The following is an 18,962-nucleotide window of genomic DNA, read 5'->3' on the forward strand; positions in this document are numbered from 1 at the left end:
ATACTTGACAGATAACATGATGATAAATAAAGAAGAAATTTGGTGTATGTATAAATAAACTATTTAATGATGTCAGACCAAAAGATCAACAGACGAGAAACCAGAAATACTAAGGGTAGAAGTTATAAATTTAGCAAAACACAGGAAAGCTGTTGGTCGAGATATCATCCCGGTTAAGGTTTTCAATTATGTGCAATCAACTGTTGACATCCTAGAGGACTGATTGAGGAATTCATAACTTATTATTTATAAGCTATTATTCATAAGAAGCTATTCGGACGTATCATCCACAGTAGAATAAGAAATAAATACGAAGAAGATAAGATAAAACGCAGCTTGGATTTAGAGATGGATTGGGAACTGAAGTAGCACTTTTTGCACTAAATGTTTTGCTAGAAATATCAAGATCAACGCAAATATGTCTTTGGCGTTTTTATTGATTATGAAAAGACAATTAATAATATGAAAAGGCAGGATCATTGAAAAATTATATTGGCGTCAAACATTGACCATTCGTATTAATGGGAAGTCGACAGAAGAGTGTAAAATTCTGAAGAGAGTTAGGCGGGGTTGTATGCTCCCCTCACTGTTATTTAATTTATATTCGGCTAGAATATTTATGGAATATAATTGGCATATAGTGCAAACTTGGAATATGGTGTAAAAATTAATAAAAATTAATAAAATACTGATAAATACTATCAGATACTCAGATGATACAGTTATATTGAGCGATGACTTGTCGATTGCCACGTCTTTTAAAGTCAATTAACACGATTATTAAAACAAAATTTATTGAGAAGGAAGACTTAAACATTATTTAGGTGTATAGCCCAGAAAATATTTAGTCTTAAACATCATAATGAAATACATCACAGAAAACAGAACGGCACCACAATTAGAGTAGAAATATTAAATATGGAATCCACCGATTACTTATCCAAAAAAAGGAGTACAACAAAAGATTACTGAGAATAAAATATTAGAAAACGAGAACATCGAGTAAAGCTGACAAAAACTTAAAAACAACATAATTAATTTAGCAACAGAAGCACTTGGGGAGAGAAAAAAAACGAACACCAACATCAAAACATGAATAAAATCATAAAAGAAAACTTGGTGGTTTAGAGAGAAAGTGAAAACAAAATTTTGAATAAAATCCTTTATAAAAAGGTATAAAAAAACCCAGTTGGGCTATGTTGGGCTATGCAACATAGCCTAACTGGGTTTTTTATATACCTTTTTATAAAGGATTTTATTCAAAATTTTTTAATATATGGTATACAGCCAAATACAGGAACTTTGTTTCCTTGTGGATGAAAACAAAATCTTAAGAATACCTTTTTACAATTAAGAACGCAATAAACAAAACAAGCATACAACTACTAAAAACGAATCAGAAATAAAACGAATATTTTAGTCAGAAAAATAAAGAGGAAACTGGAAAAGCTCATATGAAACACGACTATTACGGAACACCAAGAGAAATATGGGGAATGATCAGAGGACAACGAAAAGGGATAAACAAACTAAGAAAAACAAAAGCCAGTAGAAAGAGTGACGCACTATAACTACCTCGGCATCATAATAAATAAAGAAAAGACCAACAACCATGCTGTAATGATACGTGTTCTCTGTCCTTTTGTGGTGTTAAATCACAGACCTTAAAAAAAGATATGTGCAGAACATTAGAAGCATTTGAGATGTGGCTATATCGCAGAATACTTACGGTCCCGTGGACTGACCGAGTCACAAATGAGCAGGTCCTCAGAAGAATGAATTTTACTAACCACTATTAAATTTTGAAAGTTATAATACTTCGGATGAAAGTGCTAAATGAAAAATGATTCCAGATATGCCCTCCTGCAAGTAAAAATATTTGGAAAGCGAAGTCCAAGAGGAAAAATAATATCCTGGTTAAAGAACCTTGAAACCAGGTTCAACAGAATACCTTGGCAGCTTCTTCGCGCTGCTGCAGACAAAATAAAAATTAATATGATGATCGCCAATATTTGTTACGGGTGGGCACATCAAGAAGAAGAAAAAGAGGACAAAATACAGAACGAACTTTAAAGGTATGGAGGAAGAGAAGAGATCTAAAGATCTTCTGGATATAAATTGAAATGATCTGCGAATTATCGTAGGTGTCCTAACAGGATACTCTTACTTCAAGGAACACATAAACAAAATCGGTCTGATAAAAAGTGTGGATAGCAGACATTGTTAGGCTAAAGGCGAGACGGTGAAACACTTTCTGTGTAACTGCCCATGTTTGGATATAATCAGGCTCAATACACTTGAGCATCATCAATTCGAGCCCTACGACTTCGCTGAAGTGTCACCAAAGGCCATGATAGACTTTGTTAAAAAGGCTGGGTTGAAAGGACAAGTTTAACCTAGGGATTAGTCACAATAGACCTCTTAGGTCGAGTAGAAAAGTGGTTAGGCGCCCACTCATATTGAACCTAACCTAATAGTAGAAATATTTTAAACAATTGCTATGTTTGGTTATATTTAGTAATGCGTCAAGACGACTAATTATAAATATAACCCAGGTTAGTAATATATCGTTACTGCTATACTTTGCGTAATACTGGGTGAAATGAGACTCTTAGAGAAGTAACCATAGAATATACCTAAGTATATAATTTGTAAAGTATAATTGCTTAAATATAATCTAAAATGTTTGTTTTTCTTTTTCTAAATTTGCTTTAAATCTCATGTCTGTAGATAAACCTTTTAGTAAACCTGTAATGTGTGACTACATTGTTGTTAATATTAATATCGTTTAATTCGGTTTTAATTCTAATTTTTGTAACATAAATAATTAATAATTCATCATCATCATCACGTAGCGCTACAACCCTGGGTGGATCTTGGCTGACTGTACAACTTTTTTCCAATTTGTTCGGTCTTCCATCAACCTAGGATCAAATGGAATGTTCATTTTTTGCGGAGATCTGCTTGGATGTTATCTCTCCATCGCATTCTGGGACGTCCAAGTGGTCTTTTGCCTATGGGAATCTCCTCCCATACCAGTTTTACAAGTCTCTCGTTATGCAGTCTGTGCACGTGGGCTGCCCATTTTAGTCGTTGTGATTAAATTTCTTGGAAAATATCGGCGTCATTGTACTTTACAATTAAAAGCAACAGAGTGCTTTTAATTCGATATTGGTTCGGATCTTAGACTGGTTTGTGGTGACGTCATGGTGAGGTCCGAAAATTTTTCTAAGTATTTTTCGTTCAAAGCGTTTGAGCTTTTCTTCGTTTGCTTTGGTCATGGTCCACGTTTCGTATCCGTATGTTATTAAAGGGTCTGACGATGGATTTATAGATTTCGATCTTTGAACTTCTTGTAAGATTTTTTGATTTTATGAGCATATCCAGCTCGAATAGACAGCGGTTTGCAGATTGGATTCTGTCAGACATCGTTGTCAGCTGTGATTATGGCCCCCAGATACTTAAAATGTTGTACTCTTTCGAAATTGAAGGAGTTGACTGTCACATTTTGTCCTATTCTGTCTCTTCGTATCGTTCTATTTATACACATATATTTCGTCTTCTCTTCATTCATCTTCAGCCCTACTTCACTTGTTGCTCCTTCCACCTTGTTGAAGATGTCTATCTGCGTATGTCATCTGCGTATGCGGGTAATAGCTTGGGACCTTGAACTGATAGCAATTCTGTTTTTATTTCGGCCGACCTTATGGCTTTCTCTAATACAAGGTTAAAAAGTGGTGGAGATAACGCATTACCCTGTTTAAGTCCACGGTTGATTTCAAAGCTGCCAGACAATTTATTATTTACACGTACTTTAGATATTCAACCTTCCATACAGACTTTGGTCATCCGAATGAGTTTCTTTGGTGTTGAGAACTCCGCTATGGCATTCCATACTTGGCTTCTTTCTACGCTATCATATGCCTGTCGAAAGTCTATGAAAATATTGTGTATGGGTCTGTTATACTCCCATCCCTTCTCTAGAAGTTGTCTCAGCGTAAATAGTTGATCTATTGTGGATCTGTTTGCCCTAAAACCGGCTTGATATTCGCCTAGGACATTTTCAGCATAAGGGATTAGTCTACTAAGAATGATGTTTGAGAGGGTTTTATACGCCGTATTTAGGAGTGAAATTTCTCCATATTTCGCGCATTTTGTTTGTCCCCTTTTTTGTGGATGGGCACTATTATGTTTTCCTTCCATCGTGCTGGTATCCTTTCTTCTAACCATATGTGCGTTATTAGCTGGTGGATTTGGCGATGTAGTGCGTCTCCCCCACATTTCAGAAGTTCTGCTGGTATCTCGTCCGTACCCGGCGCTTTGGGATTTTTCAGTTTATTTAAGGCCTCCTTTAATTAAAGGAGGGATTTTTGACAGGCATAAGTACTTACAAAAAAATAATTTGTCTGTGCAAAATAAGTTTAAGTTGTTTCCATATATAATAATAAACAAATTTTCTTCAATTGTTGTCAAAACTTAAAATCGAAATTTCATGTTATGAGTTTTAAATATTGGGCTCTAATAATGTAAATTCCATAGCGACTAGTAAATAAAAGTGATATATTTTATTGATCTCATAAGAATCGTGAAAAATAGTAAGAATCGCGCATTGTTTATTTATTTAACAGATTTATAAAAAATGACTAGATCTGCAGAAAAATACAAAAATTGAATAGGAAATGCCGCTGCCCTTTATCTCTAAAACGCATTTTGTCTTTCGTCGATAGGACACTCATGATCAAAAGATATTAAATTTTTACCGTCGAGTTGATACAAATCTTATTTAAAATTAATTTCGCGCGCGAAAATGACAAAGCATTGTTTCTGAGAGAACGGTTCATTCACCACAAAAAGTGGTAATAAATATTTTTATTCAAAATTATCTTAGCTACATTTTTTATTTGAAACATTTTTTCTATGGCGAACAGATTCTTGGGAAATTGATTTTTTCCATTCCCCCCTTTGAAAGTGGCTTTTAGGAGGAAGCCTGAGTTAGGAGTGCTAAATTTGTTTGCATCTTTTTGGAGTCCCAATAGTGACATTCTAAGCAAAATTCAGCTTGTTCGTTTTATTTTTAGAAATCAAACCTCTGACGACTGGACTATATAAAAAAAAACAAAAAAAATAATTAGTTTATTTTAATTTTCATTTAAAAAATTTAAAAGTTTAAAATCTGTTTATTCACATTTATATTTATATATCTTTTGTTTTATTCCTATTCGTAGGTATAGCCCAAAAATCGTCAATAGTTAAAAATGGCGAAAAAAGGGAAAAATAACCCTTCCTTCTCAAATATTGTTTTATGCAGTGAACGGCTAAATTATGGAATATTATCATTATTTCAAGAACCGTCGCGTTTTAAGGGAAATCCCGAAACAGGTCGATTTTTGTTATAAAATACCCATCTTATAACGTACATGGAGTAGGGATGACATCACCGGTGTGGGTGTAGTGACATAGCGGTTAATTTTTTTAAATAGAAATTGGTATAATGCGACAGAGAATTTAATTCTCTATTTAACCACATTACATTTTTAACTAAACTATTTTTTAACGGTACAAAAACATTTTTTTTAATATAAATTCAACTAAATTACAACTAATGATTTAATTCATAATGTACTTTAAAGTAACCAAATTATGCATAACAATTATTTTAAATTAAATATTCGAAATGCCATCCATCGGATCCTGCCATGACTTTCTGATGTAAATACTTATAAAAAGCAAAAATAAGTAAAAATAATAATGGAACAAAAAGTTATCTCATATAAACACTGAAACTTTTTGTCAAATGTCAATTCACGCAAGTGATAGTGGCATAGTTACTGTAATATTTATTGACGTAAATGTTTTGATTTTGTGAATTGTCATCAGTTGTCAATTGTAATTTTTACTTTTGAATACTAAATTATAGCTCACCTAAATGAAACACAACGCATAGAAATATTAAATCTTAGCGGATGCGGAGATAACAAAAGAACACAAGGGAACAACAAGGTACGCAATTTATTCAACGCAAAATATCCAGACAGACCCATCAGCTAATCAACAGTAAGTAAAATAGTCCGAAAATTTGGAGAAACTGGGCACGTTGAACATATTCCAAACGCTGGGCGTCCTAAAATTGAAGACAATGTGAAACTTGATATTTTATTAAATGTATATGACAATCCCCATAGTAGTTCAACACAAATGGGTGAATATACTGGAGTTTCCCAACGATCGGTATTACGTATTTAAAAAAAAAAAGGAAAAATACCATCCCTACAAAATTCAACTACATCAGGAATTAAACGACGGCGATCCCGATCACCCGCTTCAATTTTCTGAAATTATGCAGGATTTATGTATCCGCAATCCACATTTCATCAATCAAATCCTTTTTTCCGATGAAAACATTTTTTATATATGGTACCGTGAATCGTCAAAATTGCAGATATTGTAGTCAATAAAACTCACATTGGATGACTAAGTCACGCACGCAATATCCTCAGAAAGTAAATGTATGAGCAGAGATCATTAATGACAGAATCATTGGTCTTTTTTTCTTTGAAGAAAATGTAACAGGAGAACGTTATTTACCTTTTTTTTTTTAAATCAACTTATACCTGTCCTTGCTAACATGTATCCAAATGCCAATAATCCTACCTAGTTAAAATATCTGGTTTCAACAAGATAGAGCTCCTTCGCATTACGCACGTGAAGTACGTCAATTTTTAAATCATTGCTTTCCCAGGAGGTGGATCAGAAGACGAGGTTTTATAGAGTGGCCAGCAAGCTCGCCAGATCTGACACCTCTAGACTTTCTCCTGCGGGGTTACATAAAATCAAAAGTTTATGTCAATAGACCCCAAAACTTACTGGACTTGAAAGATAGAATTAGGCATGAAATACGTCTAATTACTCCAGAAGTCATCCGCAATGTACTTGTCCGATGAATGTGTTCGTAGATTTGCATATTGTCAAAAAACCGATGGATGGCATTTCGAACATTTAATTTAAAATAATTATTATGCATAATTTGGTTACTTTAAAGTACATTATTAATTAAATCATTAGTTGTAATTTAGTTGAATTTAAATTAAAAAAAAATTGTTTTTGTACCCTTAAAAAAATATTTTAGTTAAAAATGTAAAGTCGTTAAATAGAAAAGTAAATTCTCGTTTAAATGAGGTGTCGCATTATACCGATTTCTATTTAAAAAAATTAAGGATTACGTCACTACACCTACACCAGTGACGTCATCCCTACTCCATGTACGTTATAACATGGGTATTTTATAACAAAAATCGACCTGTTTGAGGATTTCCCTCAAAACTCGATGGTTTTCGAAATAATGATAATATTCCATAATTTAGCCGTTCACTGTATATCAAATTATCATTAAAATGCTTTCAGTATATTTTTTTATTTATTGGATTACTACAACATACAGATATGCTTTCTAGTAGTACATTCAGTACATTGGTAATAAAATATCAACACGCAATTTTTCAATAAACTTAAATCTCGGTCTCCTATCGCACGATATGCATGTAATTTTCGCAATCTGTAACTATTTTACTTACAAATTTTCCGTAACAGAAGTAACTTATTAGCATATAATATAATTTTTTTGTTGGTTCGCTGAATGCGTCGTAAATAATTAGTAATTAAATGGTTTGTGAGTTTTAGTGTTTATTAATTTAAATTTGTTTTAACTCTTTAGCCAAACAATTTTTTGTGGAGTTCAAGAGGTTTTTCTATTACTTAAATTATTATCCATAATTCATTGATCTTCTTCTTTTCTTATTCATTTCAGTGTATAGGCATTTGTTGTGTGGTAGTAATCGGTAAAGTTCAGTGTGTGATACAGATTAAATTTAAAATTTATTTTAGTATCTTAACCCTTAAGTTAAGTGGTTGTTGCGTCATTGAAGTACTCCTTTCGGCCATCTGCGTTCTTTTATTCTATGGTGATCTCCATACTACACTTTCTGTTAATGGTATCTAGAATGTTGCCTTCTACTTGCATCTTCTATCTAATCTATTTTTTTATATGTTCAAACTAAGATGTCCTACAGCTTCTTCTCCGTTAATTCATCTCCATAGCTTTTAATTTTTCTCTTTGTCTCTTATTTAGTATCTGGACTTCAGATCCATACGTAGATGCTTTTGTGTATTCTTGCTTTATAAATCAGACGTTTAGTGTATCTTGTGACTTAATTATTCCATAATATCGAGTTCACTTGCCTTTGAGGTCTCTTACCTTGAGCTATTTTATTATTAACGTCTACATTAAATGTTACTGTATTGGAGCATGTGACACCTACTATTTAAAATTCTCACAATTTTTAAAGAACCATTGTTAAACCTGAGCTCTTCTTCAGGACCACCGATCACCATATGCTCTGTTTTCCCTAGATTAATTTTCAGGCCATATTCAACCAATTCTTCTTGTAATTGCTGCATAAGAATTAATTTTATAACAATCTATAATTATACTTAAAAATCTAACTATTGAGGTGTTTGCCTTATACGACTAATACGTCGCATCGTAAACGAACTTCTGGTAGGCTTTGAAAAGCAGGACTTTTGTTTGTATTTAGGTTATCTATGTCTCTAACTAGAGCTGGTTGTACATTGCTATATACCGATGAATTACAAAGTGCATGAGAATCAACTTTCCCAGGTGATACACTCTTATTATTAGTAATATCGTTGCAATTATACGAATATGGTTTTCTATTTATAATATTCTCGTTGTCGTGAATATATTTTCTTAGGCTATTAACAAGTTTATATAAATTTTTGTGCCCAACCTTAACTAAATTTGCCACAGCGCTTATGCGTTTCAAGATTTCTCTAACTTTCCACTTTTCAATACACAATGGTCCAAAAGCCTAAAGATACTTGGATATTTACACTTGCACATTTGACATATTTCATTATTAAGATGGTGTTACTACATCATCATCATCTAGCTTTCATTTATCACGTCCACTGCTTGACATGGGCCTCCCTTAAACTCCTCCATTCTTTACGATTTTGTGCTCTTTGTTGTCAATTTTTGGTGATATGCCTGATGTCGTCGGTCCAACGTGTAGGTGGTCTTACATTACAAGTCGTGCATTCTCGTAATGATACATGACCTGCCCAATTCCATTTCAGTTCCGCTCTGCGCTCCACAACATCAGCAATACTCGTCCTTCTTCGCAGATCTTCGTTTCTTATTCGGTTCCGCAACGTCACTCCCAGCATAGACCGTTCCATTCGTTTCTGTGCCACTCTCAATTTCGAAGCCGTAGTCTTGGTTAGAGTCATAGTTTCCGTCCCATAGGTCATGAGTGGTAATACGCATTAGTCAAATACTTTTTTTTAGGCTAATTGGTATGTTGGCCCTTAGTGTGTCTCGCAGTTTTCCAAAGGCTATCCACGCTTAGGTAATTCGTCTTTGGATTTCGCATGTTTGGTTATCCCTGCTAATTTTTATTTCATGACCCAAATATTTCTCCACCAATTCTAACATTTTGTCTTGAATAGTTAAATGGTTGTTGGAGACCACATTTGTCATAAACTTGACAAACATATATAAATCATATTTAAATCATAAACTTAAAAGTTTTGGTCAAGTTTATTCTGAGGCCCACCTTTGAACATGCAAAGTCCAATTCATTTAACATATTTGTGGCTTCTCCTAAATCATCTGTGATAAGGACAATGTCAATCTGTGAAACGGAGATGGTTAAGTTTTTCGCCGTCTATTGCTACTCCTCTGTGGTCCCAATTGATCATCTTAAAGGCATACTCTAATGCCGTTATGAGTAATTTCGGTGACAACTCGAAATAAAAAGCAATGACAAGATGCGAAGGAATTAAAATGCTGCGGTTTAAGGAATATAGTCACAATGTACACATGAAAGTTGAAGAACTCACAGGTGGACTAAGATGAAGAAGAAAAGAAAATCTAACTCATTCTGACAAAAATATTATTTCACACAGAGTGAAATAAGAGGTTGAAAGGAATACCTAGAGAAACTGTTTAAAGACTAAAGAGATAACACTTTGAGCCAGATGGGGAAGTAAATGATGGCCTAAAAATATTGCAGCAGGAAGTATATTCTGCAATAACGCAGCTAAAGGATTGTAAAGCAGCAGGCATTAATAATATACAACAGAACTACTCAAACTAATGGACAACTAATCAGTAGTAATAATTAAAAAGTTTACTCAAACGTATACATAACTGGAGAAATAAAATAAATACAATAAAAAACAAAGTGGCTAAAGAAATGCAAAGAATATTGTACGATAAGCCTCATGAGTTATATCCTTAAACTATTTGAAAAACTTTGTTTTCAGTACAAGTCTTATTACAGAGATGCAGAGACGTCTACTGTGAAGTATACGCATATGCGGTTGATAACTAGAAGATGTTTGATCCAGTATAGCACACCAAAATGATGCAAATACTAAAATAAGCAGAAATTAACAACCAAGATCTGAAAATCATACCGTAAATATCAGAATTGAAGGTGAACACACCGAATACGTGAACATCATGCGTGGAGTGAGGCAAGGCTGTATTTTGTCTCCTCTTATGTTCAATCCCAATCTGAAAAACTATTTAGCAAAGCTTTGCATGAAATTAAAAAAGGCATTCTAACAAGCGGTCACCGTATTAAACTGTTTATTCGGGCTGTTGGGCCGTTGTCTTCTGTTGAGATTTGTTCTCGACGTTTCGCCAACACTAGGGGTTGGCATCTTCTGGAGATGTTGATGCTTCGCTTGTAAGCAGAAACTGACGACGCGTTGTACTACGGAGGCAATATTTATAATTCCCACTCGCCTCCCCTCCACTGGTTTCGGCTTGAGGGGGCGTGTCGTTGTTTATAGTAGCTTTTCTATCTCCGTGTTTGGCGGGAAGGGCGTTTGTGGATTTTAATACTGGTATCCATGTTTTGTTGATTTTTAGTCCTTCTTCTATCCTATTGAAATTGTTTGGGTGCTTGTATATTTCCACCGCTTCCCGATATAACCGTGGGTAGTACTGTGAAGTTTTGTCCAGCATCTGTGTTTCTTCAAATAGTATTCGATGTTCTCCGCTTCCCAAAGCGTGTTCGGCAACGGCAGATTTGTCGATATGTCCTAAACGACAATGGCTTTTATGTTCATTTATCCTGGTGTTGGTGTGTCTTTTTGTGGTTCCCACATATACCATTCCACATGTGCATGGTATTCGGTATACTCCGGCCGTTGCTAATGGGTATACCGTATATATTCGGGGGAGTATACCGAATACCATGCACATGTGGAATGGTATATGTGGGAACCACAAAAAGACACACCAACACCAGGATAAATGAACATAAAAGCCATTGTCGTTTAGGACATATCGACAAATCTGCCGTTGCCGAACACGCTTTGGGAAGCGGAGAACATCGAATACTATTTGAAGAAACACAGATGCTGGACAAAACTTCACAGTACTACCCACGGTTATATCGGGAAGCGGTGGAAATATACAAGCACCCAAACAATTTCAATAGGATAGAAGAAGGACTAAAAATCAACAAAACATGGATACCAGTATTAAAATCCACAAACGCCCTTCCCGCCAAACACGGAGATAGAAAAGCTACTATAAACAACGACACGCCCCCTCAAGCCGAAACCAGTGGAGGGGAGGCGAGTGGGAATTATAAATATTGCCTCCGTAGTACAACGCGTCGTCAGTTTCTGCTTACAAGCGAAGCATCAACATCTCCAGAAGATGCCAACCCCTAGTGTTGGCGAAACGTCGAGAACAAATCTCAACAGAAGACAACGGCCCAACAGCCCGAATAAACAGTTTAATAAGTTAGACGATGGCCGTGAAAGCCTAACGCAATTTATCAAGCGGTCACCGGTTAAACAATATCATATACACAGTGAAAACCCTAGTATTTGCAGAAAACCCTAGTATATGATGGACAAAATCACATATTATAGTCAACAATATGGATTCAATATAAACGTAAAAAAGGGAAAGCTCATGATAATTAGAAAGAAAAAGTTAACATAGGGTCAATTCTACGTCAATCAAACCCCAGTAGAAAGAGTAATGCACTACAACTATCTCGGTACCATAATAAATAATGAATTGACTAATAACTATAAGACTGTAATTTATAGGAGATAAGCGTGCGATTCAGAAATAGGCCAGGGAAATAAGCAAAAAAAGTACCCTGTTTGTGATACTGAACCGGTCAGCAAACGACAGTTGTTTTAAGTAGTATCAATCTCAGTAGCGAAAACCTATATGTTTCCTGTAGTTGATTTTTGAGGTTTAATTAGTTATTAATAAAGTAAGGTAAAAAAACGGTAAACTTTCACTGTTTTTGTCTATCAGCAAAACGTGAAGAATTCAAATTTAAGAACAATAAACTTAAGTCATATACAAATCACCAATACAAACCATTGTTTCAATTAGAATCGGGAACACACAGTGTGTGAAGTTTAACAAAATACCTGAGTTTGCATAATTGCTAATAATACAAGCGTGGTCTTGCTTACACATGCATAACAAAGCTGACCGATATCGTCACCTGCAAGGGTAAGTATAAAAAGGGTTAACAATGAAATTAGGAGAGTTGACAACTTAATGTCAAGATGTGGATCTCGTTACAAAGTCAACTAAGCACTGCGTACTACATATGTGTTTCTCAATAAATATTTAAGAACATAAAAGAGTGACATTTATTATCCAACGATCTACCCGATAATGGCGTAGCAGGATGGGCAATGTAGATTATTTACCGCATAGAACCCTTATTTATTATGGTGACCCTTAGTTATTAAGGAGTAGCAAAAAGAATAAAATTAAGAATAATTATATAAGGGGAAGTCTAGGAGCGCACCGATTGATGCCAAAATGGGAGATCAGAGGGTAAGATGGTTTGGGTATGCTCAACTTCGAGACGTTAATCACCTAATACCAATAATTGCTAATTCGCAAGTTCCTCGTAGCATTAGAAGCCGAACCCGCATAACGATAAAGGCGAAGAGAAAGATGATGATAAATGATCACTAGCACCTACAGTAACTTTGTTAAATTTTACTTATTTAATGACTGTTACTGATGTAAATTTAAAAAACTTAATTTTGCTGTCACCATTAGTTAAGGAAATAAGCATAAATGATAAATCTTTTACTTAAATAATCAAATTTTGATCTGAACCTTGCTAGTATTTTTATACGTGTATATGACTACATATCAGCAAAAACCTTTGACCTGAAAATCGTTTCTAAAGATTTACTTAATTTCTTTTTAAAATATATACACAAAAAGCAATATTAACTTTCTTAAAGTTAAGTTACTGAATCAAGATTTTCCAAGTTTTCTTGTAAATAAGCCCTAAGTAAGTAAAAAAGAAAACTTCCAATAGCTTTGGAGAACTTTTCGATAAGATTTACAATAAATTTTCTAGAACTTCAATAGCATTTACACTCCAGGCAAGAACTATTAACTGCTCGAGAGGTATACATATTTTCTATATGTTTCTAACGTATGAAATCGCTGTTAAAAATATAAAAATGAAGAAAAAGCAATAAAAGTTTTTGCTGTTACACGTGTCACAAGAACTCAAGCTGAATTATTATTTCGAATTTTATTTTATTTAGAATTACCGCGTTATCTATAAATAGATTATTAGCGTTTTTAGGAACTTGGATAAATGAGAACAATGAGCAACGTAGAGACATAAGAATACGCATAAAAATTGATAAGCAATATTTTATTAAAATGTAGAAGATTCTTACCAATCGTGATCTGAGCCCATTATTGAACAAGCAATGATAAAAAAGTTAAGTAATAAAATATTTGTTTAAAATGATTTATTAGTAGATAAGTCACATTTCTGGATCAACAGTGTGATTACTAGTGATTACAACTAACTTTGTAGTAATGGAGGATATCAATAATGAAGGCGGTACTAATACCCCAGTCGATTTATGAAAAAATCATCGATTTCAAGTAAAAATCTTATACAAGTTTTTGTAGGCTCTAAAAGGTATATGAGGGATCTATCTATCTCTCTAATTAGCCTTCTTCGGCCCATCTTTGGACATAGACCTCCCCAATCCTTTTCCATTCTTCCCTGTCTATCGCTACAGTCATCCACCTAGAGCCCACGTGCTTCTTGATATCATGTGCTTCCTCTGCTTCGTTTATATTCCCACGGTCTCCAATTTATAAGAATTTTGTTCCATTGGTCTTCTTTTTGTCTTATATTGTATCCGGCAAATCTCCATTTCAATTTTGCAACTTCTTTTCTAGCATCGCTCACTTTTGTTTTCTCTCTTATCCACTCGTTTCTCTTTTTATCCATTAGTCTTATGTGCAACATTTGTCTTTCCATTGCTCTTTGGGTTTTTATGATTTTGTCCATGTTTCCTTTTGTAAATGTCCACGTTTGGGAACCATAAGTGAAAATAGGGAATACGCATTGATTGTATACTTTGGTCCTAAGATGCTGTGAATATCTTTTGTTTTTAAGAATGTAACTTAGTTTGCCAAATGCCGCCCAAGCCAGTCTAACTCACCTTATCTCTGCTGTTTGGTTTTCTTTCTTAAGTTTTATAGTTTGACCAAGATATATATATATATATATATATATATATATATATATATATATATATATATATATATCCTGAACTTTTTCTATCTCATCTTGTCCGATCTTCATTGTGATGTCTTCATCTGTATTTGTTATAATTTTGGTCTTGCTGTAATTCATATTAAGGCCTATCTTTCCAGCTTCTACGTCCAGTTCTTTCATCATTTCAAATAATTCTTCTTTTTTGTAGATTATAAATGCGATATCATTAGCGTACCTTAGATGGTTCAAGCCTGGTCCACAAATTTTTATACCTTTTTCTTCCCATTCTAATCTTTTAAAAATATCGTCGCCTCTATTTATTTGTATTGATTTTGTTCTTTCATATACTTTAATTGACGGAGGAACGACTCCAAAGTGCCATAAAAATGTACACAGGAATATCGAAAAAAGAAATTGATATAAAGACGCTAAGAACTAATAAACATGGGGAGCAGGTGGCGACCGTAGCCGTACGCCCCTCAACAGCTGAAGAATTGAGGAGATACAGCTCCATAATTATAGGCTGGGTATCATGTCCTATCAGTGAAAGATATACCCCAACAAGGTGCTACAAGTGCCTTCACTATGGCCACAGCACATATGAGTGCAAAGGTGAGAGCAGGGCAGCGTGCTGCTACAACTGCTTAAAATCAGGGCACACAGCAGTGCAGTGCGACAGCACTTCATACTGCCTCACCTGTAACGAGGAAGGCCATAGAATGGATAGGATGCAGTGCCCAGCCTATAGAAGGTGGGTGTATGGCAGGGGAGGAGACAGGGAACCCCCAAAGGGTGGGTAAATGTAACAAGGAAGACGAAAAAGCGAGAGATGGCTCCCTGGAGAACGCGAGTGGGCCCCTATACAGCCCACCGGCGGGACAGGAAGCCATCTCTCTCAGCTTTTCATGGATAAAGGCATCCAAGTACTACAACATTATATCCACGTTATTCACTAAATGCTATCTATTATATTTACATATTTATATACTTTATTTATTTAAAAATTTTATATATACACACATTTATTATTTTATTTATATATTTTATCTATCTTATTTTATTTATACATATTATATTTATAAACTTTTTATTTATACACTAATTTTATTTATACTTATTTATTTTTTTATCCTAGTCTATAAGAATTTTAATTTTAATATAAGACGCGAATCCACTGCGGAAGCGACCTCAGGGAACTGAACCATAATGAACCCCAAAGATCAACCTGGTATAAGGATTTTGCAGGTGAACGTAGGCAGGGCGCGCCGAGCGCACGACCTCATCTACGCAAAAGCCTGCAAGCTAAATATAGATCTGCTCATCGTACCCGAACCTAACAAAAAGATAACGACAGGCGGTGGGTGGATACAAGACGAGGGGAAAAATGTAGCGGTGCTCATTAAAAATAGGGATGTCGGAGTGCAGAGCATTGTCAGGGGAGGAAATCATTTACTCATTAGGTTGAGGGATTTCAGTCTCCTGGCATGCTATGTATCTCCAAACATCCCTATGATGAGATACGAAACAATCGTTAATGAAATAATGGGTGCCGCTATAAACGAAAAAAAAAATACTGATCGCCGGGGACATAAATGCGAAGTCCAGACAATGGGGTTCCCCCATAAACGACAAAAACGGGGAACTCTGGAATGAATGGATAGCCCAGGCTGGCCTCCAAGGGCTGAACAACAATAAGCCAACCTTCGTACGGGGGGCCAGCCAATCACACATTGACATCACATTCGCGAGCGAAGGGCTATCCAGGAAGGTGTACGGGTGGGATGTACTCGACGATCAGCTCTTCACCTACCACCGATATATACAATTTGAGGTAAAGGTTAAAGGAGGGATAAAGCGGTCGATAGGTACAGCAAAATCATATTTCAACAAAAACAAGTACCTATCGGAGGTCAGAAAAATAAATGAAGATGAGATTTCTGACCTCGGCCAACTTCGAACAGCTCTACAAAATGCGGCAAAATTGGCTACCGAGAAGAAGAAACATGGAAAAAAATCCCCCTATTGGCGGACAGATGAGATAGAAGATCTACGGGAGAGATGCCTCAGAGCTCGAAGGAATTATACGAGAAGCCAGGGCAACCTCGAGCTTAAAGATACATACAAGGATTTGAAGAAAAGATTAAATAATACAATAAAAAAAGAGAAAAAAGAAAAGTGGCAGACCCTGATAAAAGTACTCGACGAGGATATATGGGGTGATGCATACAAAATCACAATGAAGACCTTAAAGATAATGGCCCCATATAGACTCGACGAAGACCAGCGGATGAGATCAGCTGAACTCCTCTTTCCCACCAAGGACATGTCAGATTTCACCAAGGTTTTCCCAACCATGATAGAGGAGTTCACAGAAGAACAGGTGAAAACCGCTGGTCAGGATACAAAGACAGGGAAAGCTCCCGGCCCTGACGGGCTACCACCAGAGGCAATAAAGATAATAGCAACTGAGAAACCAGGTTTGATCAGAAGAATATTTAATGATCTACTGCAGAAACAAGAGTTTCCCAAGGACTTGAAGGAGGCGAACTTGGTTCTACTCCTAAAGCCCGGGAAACCCCCTGATTCACCGACCTCTTATCGGCCAATATGCCTTCTGGACTGCCTTGGTAAGTTCTACGAAAGACTTATCAAGAAGAGGCTGGAAGGCATGTTGGAAGATGAGAGAGTCTTATCCAACCAACAGTACGGATTTAGGAAAGGCAGATCGACAATCGACGCCGCGACCTGGATAAGGAACGCGGCCAAATCAAGCAAGAAAAGATGGGTGGTTCTTGTTCTGTTGGACATAAAAAATGCTTTTAATTCAGCAAACTGGGGCCTCATAGTAGACCGAGTAGTCGAAAGCGGGGCTCCGGAATATATGTCCAATATAATAAAGGACTACCTTTCGGAACGATCCGTATGCATATCCAAGAAGAAAAAGAAACAAATGACCGCGGGAGTACCCCAGGGGTCAGTCCTGGGAACCTTACTCTGGAACATGTTATACAATGGGGTACTAGAAATTCACAAGCAGAGACAAGGAGTCAAAGCGATAGCATACGCAGACGATCTAGCCCTATTGGTTGAGGATGATAAGAATTGGGGCATAACAGAAAAGGTAAATAAAGCAATAAACACGACCGCGGCGTGGATCGAGAAGAACGACTTGAAATTAGCAGTAGACAAAACAGAGATAATAATTCTGAGAGGACCAAGGAAAAGGGATGACTTGGTTTTCAAATATCAAGGCTCCGAAATAAGACCCCAAAGGACAGTCAAGTATCTCGGTATTACTTTCGACAACCGACTTACCTTTGGGCAGCACATACAAGAAGCATGTCGAAAGGCGGAAGGGAGGACCTCAGCATTGAACAAATTATTGCCAAACATAGGGGGGCCCGGATCTCAGAAGAGATCGGTTATGTTACAATCAATATTATCGATCATCTTATACGGGGCCCCCGTGTGGCACGAGGTCCTCCAGATGAAGAAATATAAGGACATGCTCTTTAGGGCTCAAAGGAAACCTCTGATCAGGGTGTGCAGCGCGTACAGAACTATATCTACCATTGCCTTACAGGTAGTGGCTGGTTCTGTACCCGTGCACATCCTGGCCAGGGAAAGAGCTCGAATGTATCAGAGGGGCAACGGGGCGGTTGGTTCAGGGCCACAAGAAAGAGCCAGAAGCTTGGAGATGTGGCAGAGGGAATGGGCAGCCGAAGTCGAAAAGGCGGCCTGGACGAGGTCCCTGGTCCCGGATGTAGTGAGGTGGTACGGGTGTCGGCATCGGCGCGTCAACTACTACTTCACGCAGTTTCTGACGGGGCACGGATCGTTTCGGAAATACACCCACAGAATCGGTAAGTCCGGAGACGATCTATGTCCTGAGTGTGGAGTGGTGGACGATGCGCAGCATGTTGTTTTCGACTGCCCTGCATACTACACGGGGCGAAACGAACTGCAGCTGAGCCTGGGATCTCCACTAGGCGAGCCTCACGAGCTGATCGATAAAGCCATCGACAGCAAGCACGATTTCGAACTGATCATTGCCTTTGTTACAAAAACCATAAAGCACAAGGAAAAGAAAGAGAGGCGGCTGTAGATGGATTGACCGCTATATTTATTTACTGTTTTAAAAATGTGTGTTATTTATTTACTTATTTTATTGCATTTTATTTATTCAAGTTACTTTCGTTTTTACTATATCTTATCTATACCAATTTTAGCTGTTGTTTTTATTTTTATTTTATCTACATTACTTTTAACTTATTTTTTATCTATTTTTATTTATTAATTTATTTATTTTATTTCATTGTCGGGGCCGCGGGACATGGGACG

At 36.2% G+C, this 18,962-nt stretch overlaps 1 protein-coding gene across 7 annotated transcripts in view; it reads right to left on the bottom strand.

Annotated features, from left to right (window-relative positions):
* Mp (collagen XV/XVIII-type protein multiplexin) overlaps window positions 1–18,962 on the bottom strand; it is a 1,493,071-nt gene that overhangs the window by 149,603 nt on the left and 1,324,506 nt on the right. The window lies entirely within an intron of this gene.

This window comes from Diabrotica undecimpunctata, chromosome 7 (genome assembly GCF_040954645.1).
Source record: "Diabrotica undecimpunctata isolate CICGRU chromosome 7, icDiaUnde3, whole genome shotgun sequence".
Taxonomy (NCBI): Eukaryota; Metazoa; Arthropoda; class Insecta; order Coleoptera; family Chrysomelidae; genus Diabrotica; species Diabrotica undecimpunctata.